Genomic DNA, 6787 nt, shown 5'->3' with positions numbered 1-6787 from the left:
CCCAGGTAAACAGGGAAGCACCACCAACCCAGGTGAGCAGGGAGGGCTGGTCAGCCCAGGTGAGCAGGAAGAGGTGGTCAGCCCAGGTGAGCATGGAGGGGTGGTCAGCCCAGGTGAGCTGGGGGGGGGGGTCAGCCCAGGTGAGCATGGAGGGGTGGTCAGCCCAGGTGAGCAGGGAAGGGTGGTCAGCCCAGGTGAGCATGGAGGGGTGATCAGTCCAGGTGAGCAGGGAGGGGTGGTCAGCCCAGGTGAGCAGGGAAGGGTGGTCAGCCGAGGTGAGCATGGAGGGGTGGTCAGCCCAGGTGAGCTGGGGGGGGGGTCAGCCCAGGTGAGCATGGAGGGGTGGTCAGCCCAGGTGAGCAGGGAAGGGTGGTCAGCCCAGGTGAGCATGGAGGGGTGATCAGTCCAGGTGAGCAGGGAGGGGTGGTCAGCCCAGGTGAGCAGGGAAGGGTGGTCAGCCGAGGTGAGCATGGAGGGGTGGTCAGCTCAGGTGACAGGGAGGGGTGGTCAGCCCAGGTGAGCAGGAAGAGGTGGTCAGCCTAGGTGAGCAGGGAGGGGTGGTCAGCCCAGGTGAGCGGGGGGGGGGGGGGGGGGGGGTGGTCAGCCCAGGTGAGCAGGGAGGGGTGGTCAGCCGAGGTGAGCATGGAGGAGTGGTCAGCTCAGGTGACAGGGAGGGGTGGTCAGCTCAGGTGACAGGAAGAGGTGGTCAGCCTAGGTGAGCAGGAAGAGGTGGTCAGCCCAGGTGAGCAGGGAGGGGTGATCAGCCTAGGTGAGCAGGGAGGGGTGGTCAGCCCAGGTGAGCAGGGCAGGGTGGTCAGTCCAGGTGAGCAGGGAGGGGTGATCAGCTCAGGTGAGCAGGGAGGGGTGGTCAGCCCAGGTGAGGAGAGGAAGAGGTGGTCAGCCCAGGTGAGCAGGGAGAGGTGGTCAGCCCAGGTGAGTGGGGGGGGGGGGTCAGCCCAGGTGAGCATGGAGGGGTGGTCAGCCCAGGTGAGCAGGGAAGGGTGGTCAGCCCAGGTGAGCAGGGAGGGGTGGTCAGCCCAGGTGACAGGAAGAGGTGGTCAGCCTAGGTGAGCAGGAAGAGGTGGTCAGCCCAGGTGAGCAGGGAGGGGTGATCAGCCTAGGTGAGCAGGGAGGGGTGGTCAGCCCAGGTGAGCAGGGCAGGGTGGTCAGTCCAGGTGAGCAGGGAGGGGTGATCAGCTCAGGTGAGCAGGGAGGGGTGGTCAGCCCAGGTGAGGAGAGGAAGAGGTGGTCAGCCCAGGTGAGCAGGGAGGGGTGGTCAGTCCAGGTGAGCATGGAGGGGTGGTCAGCCCAGGTGAGCGGGGGGGGGGGGGGGGGGGCGGGGGGTCAGCCCAGGTGAGCAGGAAGAGGTGGTCAGCCCAGGTGAGCAGGGAGGGGTGGTCAGCCGAGGTGAGCGGGGTGGGGGGGGGGTCAGCCCAGGTGAGCAGGGAGGGATGGTCAGTCCAGGTGAGCATGGAGAGGTGGTTAGCCCAGGTGAGCAGGGAGAGGTGGTCAGCCCAGGTGAGCAGGGAGGGGTGGTCAGCCCAGGTGAGGAGAGGAAGAGGTGGTCAGCCCAGGTGAGCAGGGAGGGGTGGTCAGCCCAGGTTAGCAGGGAGGGGCAGTCAGCTCAGGTGAGCAGGGAGGGGTGGTCAGCCCAGGTGAGTGGGGGGGGGGTCAGCCCAGGTGAGCAGGGCGGGGTGGTCAGCCCAGGTGAGCAGGGAGGGGTGGTCAGCCCAGGTGAGCAGGGAGGGGCAGTCAGCCCAGGTGAGCAGGAAGAGGTGGTCAGCCCAGGTGAGCATGGAGGGTTGATCAGCCCAGGTGAGCAGGGAGGGGTGGTCAGCCCAGGTGAGCAGGGAGAGGTGGTCAGCCCAGGTGAGCAGGGAGGGGTGGTCAGCCCAGGTGAGCAGGAAGAGGTGGTCAGCCCAGGTGAACAGGGAGAGGTGGTCAGCCCAGGTGAGCAGGGAGGGGCAGTCAACCAGGTGAGCAGGGAGGGGTGGTCAGCCCAGGTGAGTGGGGTGGGGGGGGGGTCAGCCCAGGTGAGCAGGGCGGGGTGGTCAGCCCAGGTGAGCCAATGCTCAGTTCTGCCTAAGGGTAGCATGGAAGAATGGATCAGGCCACACGAGAATATGCATGCTCTGCCTGTGGTAGCACAGACGGGCCATCGTTTTATTTGATTCAGGAGTTCCAGCTCTGGAATCGCGCAGAATGAATCATTCTGGACAAGTGAACTTTCTGGATAGTTAAAGGCTCAATTCGGCCTAAGTACCAGCACGTTTAGTCCATTTTGGATTAAAACTTCCGAAACGTATCGCACTCATGCCTGCCGTCTCAGATCAAGCCAAACGCAATTAAGTTTTTCCTAATGACTGAGGCTCACTAATATGAAAATCAATTATCCTGCGTTGTAATATATTAAAGCCCACTGGGCCTCTAACTGTATGAGACTCTTCTCCCTACATGACACAGCCCCTAACTGTTATATTTCTGGCCTTCCTAGATATTGAGGGGGGAAAGTTAGCGAGCGTAATTATGAAAGCAACGTACACCGATGTTCCTGAGTGACATTCTAGTTGTTAATGTCCACGAGGCCAGGGCACGGCCAACCTGGACAGGAGTGAGACTTGGGGCTATAATAGGCTCTGGAAGCCCCTTGCTCTGCCAGGAAAGAACCCCATAGTTGGTGGACAGTGTGGAGACTGGGAGGCTGGAGGTGGCAACGTGTATCTGTGTATTTTTTGCAAGAAGCGCGGCTCACATAGCCGGCCAGCTGTCGCCTCTTACGCTTGTCTGTTTACCTGCCCCCATCTCCTGGCTTCTCACTTACTGTTTTTGATCTGGCCAGAAATCAGACGACTGCACATCTTAGAATTAATTACATGCACAAGAAGAACGGGAAGACCCGAGAGCTGGGAGCCCACCGTCTGTACTAAAGCCAAGATATGCCAACCCTGAAACATCTATTTTTTGTAGCGTATCCTTTATGTCACTCTTTTTTTAAGTCATCTCCTCACCCAGTGTGGGGCTTGAACTCATGACCCAGAGATCAAGAGTCACTTGCTCTACCGACTGAGCCAGCCAGGCGCCCCTGAAACATCGTTTTTGACGACTCAAAACGTTTCTGTTTCCTTTCTGACTTCCAGCTATGTCCACATGAGTGAAGCAGGAACACAACGAAATTGTCATATTAAATAATCTTCTTGCAGAATACTCAGCCATATCCACCCGCAACTCAGTGGGGACGCCCATGCATTCTCTCACCAGCCTCCCTAGAAAGACATTCAATCTTACAGGGTATTTTCCATTTCATCCGTTCCCCTAGAATTCAATGTCTATCCTTTAGGCTGTCTACCAACAGGTGTTTTCCTCCATCATATCTACCCTTCTTCTAGGAACCCACATCAAAATAATAATAATAATAATAATAATAATAAAATAACACCCAGACCAAAACCCGAGTGGAAATTCCCCTCTCTACTGTTAGTTTAGGTATTAGCAAAATAGGAACCAAATACCTAACAACGTTTACAGCTCAGCTTGCCATCGACATTCTGAGCCGCCGTCTGTGTAAACTCACCGTGGAAACTGCTGTTGAAAGTGGCTTTCCCATTTGCACCTGCTCGCTGGGCCTTCTACTCCTTGGAGCAGGTCAGAGTCTCGCTTATAGCCTTTTCATGTACGTCTCCCCCACTTTACTTCTGTAGGGCAGGTATGTGTCTTTCAGGTCCGCCCCAAAACTGGTCAGTAAGTAATTCCAAATCTATACTGGTCCTGCCTGACTCTCCCCTTACGCCCAAGCGAGTGGTTATGTACGTAGACTGAATCAGTTCCCTGTGGCTGCTGTAACAGACTGTCAGAGTCAGCGCCGAAAACGACATCTGCTTAGTCTCTTACAGGGGCGCCCGGGTGGTGCAGTCAGTTGAGCGTCAGACTTCGACTTCGGCTCAGGCCACAATCTCACAGTTCATGAGTTCCAGGCCTCCATTGGTCTCTGTGCTGACATCTTGGAGCCTGGAGCCAGCTTTGGATTCTCTGTCTCCCTCTCTCTCTGCCCCTCCCCTGCCATGCTCTCTCTCTCTCTGTCTCAAAAATAAGTAAGTAAACAAAAAAATAGAAAAAAAATGCATTCTCTTACAGACATGGAGGTCAGAAATCCAAAATCAGTTTCACTGGGTTCAAGCCAGGGATTTGGCAGGGCTGGTCCTTTCTGGAGGTTCTGAGGGGAGAATCTGATCCCTCGCCCACCCTTAGGCACGCACTCCCTCCTAGAATCCCTCCAATCTTTTGTTCCAATCATCACACCTCCTGTTTCCTCCTTTGATCTTGCTTCCCTCTTAAAGGATCCTTGAGATTACATTCAGAGCCCACCCAAGAATTCCAGAATAATCTCCCCATCTCAAGATCCTGAATCACATCTGCACGTCTCTTTGGTGACATTCACAGGTTCCAGGGGTCAGATACCTGTGGAGACAATATTCAGCCTACCCCAAGGAAGGATGTAGGGACCCACCAAACTAAATGAAACCTGAGAGCTACTGACAACTGGATTTAGACTCTAAAGAACAGAGTAATAAATCAGCGATGTCATGGGGCGCCTGGCTGGCTCAGTCGGTTAAGCGGCCAATTTTGGCTCAGGTCGTGATCTCCTGGTTCTCTGCTGTCAGCATAGAGCCCGCTTCAGATCCTCTCTCCCACTCTCTCTTTGCCCTTCCCCCGCTCTCACTCTCTTTCTGAAAAATAAATGAATGTTAAAAAAAATTAGCAAGGTCATGAAACACACCAGGAATGTAGGGGGATGTAAACGAGCAAGATGGACAATAGCCGGTCTGTCGACAGAATGCCTACGGCCAGGCACTTCCCTGAGCTTTTAATGGTCACAATGATATGACCAGAGTCAGCTGGTTACATTAGCACAGCAACCCAGTAAGCTGAAAAAGTGACAGTAGCACTTTAGGAAAGGATGTCAAAGACCCAATGTGGTCAATCTGCCAGGGGTGGGCAGGACCCACACCCCCTGGTGTATATCAAGGGGGACAGAGGAGTCACCTTTTGGCCTGAGTCACAATCTGGCGTGCGGGGTGGGGGGGGGTCTCTGCAGCAGAAATATAGAGTCCTTTGCTTTGTGCCCTGCAAGCCTCTGCAATATTGATCGAAGAGTGAAAAGGAGGACATCACAGATACACCGACATTTAAAATCTTTAAGATTTTTCCATTTCAGCAGAGGAAACCTAACTTATTTTTTAGCAACACTTCCACCAAGAAAATTAGAAATGCTGGACAAAACAGGTTTTTTTTTTGAAAAATCTCTTTGAAAGCATCAGAGATCACCAAGGCAGGGATATATAAATAGGAATATGTCACCAGAGGTTGGGTTTGTCCCACGAATGCAGGGTTAGTTTAACATTTGAAATCAACGTAACAAAAAATAGGAGAAAAAGATATTAAAAGCCTTTCAACACCTGCAGAAAAAACATCAGTTGATAAAATTCACCATCCAAAAGAGAAAATCAAAATCCACCTATGATTTAAAAAAAAAAAAAACCCTCTTAGGAAACTAGGGAAAAAGGGGGAATTTTCTCAATCTGATAAAGAATATCTACAACAAATTCTACAGCAAACATTGTACTTAATGGTGAAATATCGGAAGTTTCCCTCTGAGATTAGGAAAGAGATTAGGATACTTGCTATCTCAACATTATATTAAAATTCTCCTGGAAGGAGAGAAAGTTTTAGGAATTAGAAAGGCAGAAATACAACTCTCTCCTTCATAGATGACATACTAGATACATAGACAATCCAAAATCCAAAGCTATATTATTATAATTAGTGAGTTTACAAAGTTGATGTATACAAGGACAGTATACAGAATGCAATTGTATTTCTATAGAACAGCAACAGACCATTAGAAAATAAAACTTAGGGGCAACTGGGTGGCTCAGTCAGTTAAGCATCCGACTTCGATCTCCTGGTTTATGGGATCAAGCCCCTCATTGGGCTCTGTGCTGACAGTGTAGAGCCTGCTTGGAATTCTCTCTCCCCCTCACTCTTTCTCTCTTCCTGTTTCCTGTTCACTCTCTCTCTCTCTCTCTCTCTCTCTCTCTCAAAATAAAGAAATAGACATTTAAAAAAGTTTCATGCTCTACTGACTACATAAGCCAGGTGCCCCAAAACTTAAACTCTTTTTAATTTTAAAAATTATATTACTACAGGAACTCTCAGTACTGTTTTCTAACTTTGTTTGTACTGTAAATCCAAAATTATTGTAAAATAAAAAGTCAAATTTTTTAAAGATTATATCATTTACAATGGCATCAAAAAATCAAATGCCAATGAATAATTCTAACAACAGATGATTGAGAAAAATCAAAGACCTCAACAGACAAGAAGATAGACAAGAATTTCTTAAACAAGACATTTTTTATTAATTTATTTTTAAACAAGATTTTTTTTTTTAACAAGGTATATTTTTTTTAAAGATTACTTGAGGAACATCTGGCTGGCTTAGTCGGTTGAGCGTCCGGTTTCGGCTCAGTCATGACCTCACAGTCCATGAGTTCGAGCCCCGCATCAGGCTCTGCGCTGACAGCTCGGAGCCTAGAGCCTCCTTTGGATTCTGTGTCTCCTTCTCTCTCTTCCCCTTCCTCGCTTGTGCTCTGTCTCTATCAAAAATAAATAAAATTAAAAAAAATAATAATCAAAAAGAAATAAAAATAAAAATAAAGAAAAGATTGTAAAAACATTTCAAACTCTCACTCCTTGCTAGTAGAAGGACATGAAATGGATTCAGCCATTT

The sequence above is a fragment of the Acinonyx jubatus genome, chromosome C1, assembly GCF_027475565.1.
Source record: "Acinonyx jubatus isolate Ajub_Pintada_27869175 chromosome C1, VMU_Ajub_asm_v1.0, whole genome shotgun sequence".
NCBI classification, from domain to species: Eukaryota; Metazoa; Chordata; class Mammalia; order Carnivora; family Felidae; genus Acinonyx; species Acinonyx jubatus.
This window is presented reverse-complemented; position numbering follows the sequence as displayed.